Source organism: Astyanax mexicanus, unplaced genomic scaffold, assembly GCF_023375975.1.
Source record: "Astyanax mexicanus isolate ESR-SI-001 unplaced genomic scaffold, AstMex3_surface scaffold_38, whole genome shotgun sequence".
Lineage (NCBI taxonomy): Eukaryota > Metazoa > Chordata > Actinopteri > Characiformes > Acestrorhamphidae > Astyanax > Astyanax mexicanus.
This window is the reverse complement of record NW_026040048.1, coordinates 707,651-711,651: the sequence shown is the minus strand read 5'-3', so window position 1 is coordinate 711,651 and position 4,001 is coordinate 707,651.

Sequence of the window (4,001 nt, the reverse complement as noted above, 5' to 3'; positions counted from 1 at the left end):
TTTGTGGCCGTCTGCAGGGTTTTCAGGGCTCATAAACGCTGTAAGTGCTGGTTTGAGGGAGTGTTTAAGAGTGTAGTTACAGTCTGCAGTCTGAGGGAGGCTCTGTCACTCAGGAAAACATGTTTATAAGAGACGTAATTCTAGTTCATTTGAGCCTTATTTACATAAGCCATGTCTAATCAGTAAAACAGAGCAGACGAATGTAAACCAGAACAGATCACTGATCTAGTCTGAACCCTGCTGGTTCATTTACAGTACTGCTTAAAAAAGATTCACAAATTCTACAAGTAGATAAAAACAACAAACTCAAACAAATAACACATCAATTATACTTAGTAATTCATTTATTTAGATAAATTATCCAATATTACATTATTATTTGTGAGTGGGAAAAGTATGTAAACCTTTGATTTTATTATCTGGTGTGACCCCCCTTTTCAGCAATAACTAAAAAATAACATTTCCGGTAACTGTTGATCAGTTCTGCACACCGGCTTGGAGGAATTTAGCTCATTCCTCCATAAAGAACAGCTTTACCATTGGGACGTTCATCATCCCCTCATAATAACTGCTCACTTCAGGTCCTTCCACAACATTTTCATTGAATTAAGGTCAGGACTTCGACTTTGATGTTGAAAAACATTAACGTTAATCTTTTTTATCTATTCTTTGGAAGACCGACTTGAAAGAGAACAAACAATTTTTAGTTTTAAGTTGTTTTTTTTTACAGTGCTGATTTTTGGACCTTTAAGCCAGCAATGGCTGCCCACCGCTTTAGGGACATGTGCTCACTATATGTGTGTGTGCTAAATGCCATCTGTGTTTTTTGCACATGCATGGTCACTATGATTGACTTGTCTATATGGGAATATGTCCTGGCCCAGCCCCAAACCATGATACTACCACCGGCAGGTTTTTATGCTGGAACAGACAGCAGTATTCTTTTTGGAGAGCAGCAGCTACATTTTTGTCTGATTGTGCTAATTTGGTGCTGGTATGTTTTGTAAAACTATAAACTGTTTAGGGCATTTTCCCATCTCCCAAGTATACATTTAGGAGAATGATTTTGTGTGAAAGGGATGATATACATTACAGTATTACAAATAACAATACTTGTGAAATAGAAGTATATGATTATTCTACACTAAACATTGAGTTAATGCCTTTTATAATGTGTTAAATCAATCTGGTAAACACATGAAACATACACAACTATTTCAGCATAATTTATGTGTATAAAAGACTGTGTATGTGTGTTATTTATGCATGTGTATTCTGTGAAATGCTTGTTGTCCATGGTGTGTAACATGATTCTATGCTTTCTTGAACTGAGAGCATGAGGTTAGGGTTAAGAACTGGAATCTGAGGAATTGCTGTGATAAATCAAACGTGTGTGTGTGTGTGTGTGTGTGTGTGTGTGTTTAGTGATATTTGATCCTGTGCTAAAGTTCTGTCAGTGTACATCTTGTGGGAAATGCAGGGCCTCCACACACAGGGCACCAAAAAGATTACAACTGTCCTAAAGGTCTGATATAATGAAAACACACAAATAAAGCTCAGAGAATTAGAGATTAGAGATATTCAACCCTGAGAATGTTTACACAGATGAACCAAAGCAATGACACCAAATCCACTCACCCCCTGTCCGGTGTGTATGTGTGTGTGTGTGTGTGTGTGTGATGGAGGGATTTATTCATAGATCAGAGAATAAGATGCCAGTTTGAAATGCCAGAATGAATGAAAACAACAAAAAAAGCATATTGAGCAGGAGAGCCAAGAGAGAGAGAGAGAGAGAGAGCGAGAAAGTAAAACAGGATGAAGCTTTTTCAGACCAAACGGATTCCGTCTCAGGAAATGACTTTTACATAAAAACTCAACTCAGCCAACAACAATATCTTCTCTCTCTTTTGCTTTCTCTCTCTCTCTCTCTCTCTCTCTCTCTCTCTCTCTCTCCCTCTCACTCTTTCTGTCTCTATCATTGCTAGGAGACACATCAAACACCAATATGACAATAAAAAACTACATAATACTCTTTGACTTACTAATTATCATCAAGAAAACCATCTTCATCAGCACTAATCTCTGGAGAAACCTATTATAGGTAATATATTTCTCAGAATCCATCAGAAACACTAAAATTGCCTGAACAATTGGACAATCTAGACATTACTAAATGAAGGGAAGGGTTGCAGGCCAAAAAAAAAAAAGAAGGATAGGAGTCTGGAGCTGATTAACATAATTGATCACTTTGGATATCTTGTCTATAATGGCAAGCTGTCCTGGCCCAGATCCAGCAAATTAGGCCCAAACCATGATACTACTTCCACCATGTTTTACAGAGGGGATGAGTTTGTTATGCTGGAACAAGTAGAAATATTCTTTTTGGAGAGCAGTGGCTTACGTCTTGCAGGCCTGCCATGCTCACTATTGTTGTTCAGTGTTCTCCTGATGATGAACTAATAAACTTTAACAACGTGACCAATGTTAATCAATGTGACAAAAAGGCTTTTAGTTGCTTAGAACAGGGGTGTCCAAACTACGGCCCGCAGGCCATTTGCGGCCCGTTTCCTTTTTTGGAGTGGCCCACGAGGTATTTTAGAAATAGAATGAAAGTTGGCCCGCTGTTAAGCAGGTTTTTATAATGTGAGATTCAAAGTTTGAACGCTAGGTGTCAGAAACGGGCCAAAGAGTCGGAGAGGGTGTGCATTTCTAGCGCAGAAAAACAGGGCAAAGAGTCTAAAAGCGGAGAGAGTGCGCATTTCTAGCGCAAAAAAGCGGGCCAAAGAGTCTAAAAGCGGAGAGGGTGTGCATTTCTAGCGCAGAAAATCAGGCCAAAGAGTCTAAAAGCGGAGAGAGTGCGCATTTCTAGCGCAAAAAAATCGGGCCAAAGAGTCTAAAAGCGGAGAGAGTGCGCATTTCTAGCGCAGAAAAACGGGCCAAAGAGTCTAAAAGTTGCCGTAATTAAGGAGTTTTATATTAAGAGACATCATGAAATTAAACATCAATTTGAAAAATCTTAGTTTACACAACACTGTCAAAGATAAAGATAGTTAGTCAAGTAAAATGGTGTGTAAATGAAATAATCAGAATAAAGTATTATTTAAAGTGGTATATTTCATTATTTGTTTTATTACAGAGTGTGGCCCGAGACTTCAAATATATTTCTCCTTCTGGCCCCCAACAAAAAAAGTTTGGACACCCCTGGCTTAGAAGTTACCTTTGGAAAGAGAGGGTGGTGCCATGATTAAAGTCAGGTATTGCCTATAGAGGGGTATAAAACATCCAGCATTGATCTCTATAGATGTGGAACTGTGTGTTCTGTGGAATGACGGTGCCATCCCACCTCTACTGAGACTTCCAGGATTCTCATGCATATTTATCAGAATGAATTGAATGTCAACCCATCGATTTTGTGAACATACAAAACAGCATTGATTTTTACTTATTATGGAATTGTAATCAGACAGCTAACATAATGCTTGTTCACAACCATCCCGTTCTGGATTCTTCTGCAGCCCTTCAGCACTAAACGTCCCTTAAATACCCTGAGCTGTGGTCAGTAAGATTATCTGTCTGTGTGCTGTTTGTGTGTCTGTGTGGTTGGTGTGAGTTCAATGTGGTGTGAGCACAGTGTGTGTGTATGTTTCAGGGACTGAATTTAAACATGAAAGTTACACCCAGTGATTAACTGAAGCCACACTTCGGCATTGGGAGAAAGGCACAGTCTGATGTGTGTGTGTGTGTGTGTGTGTGTGTAGAGCAGGGTTGTTTTAGGCAAAATGTTAGTATTTCCTTATTCTAGTGTAACCGCTGAAATCCTGCTGACCGTTAAAGACTGCTTATATATTCTGTGAGGTCAGTAAACCCTTGTGGGTTTACAGGCTGGATTATACCTTCCACTTCAAGTGCTGCACAAATGATGATGGATTGTGCGTGCATTCCCTGTGATAAAGACTTTTATTTTTTTTAGTGTTTATTTTTTGTGTATGCTCACTGTATTT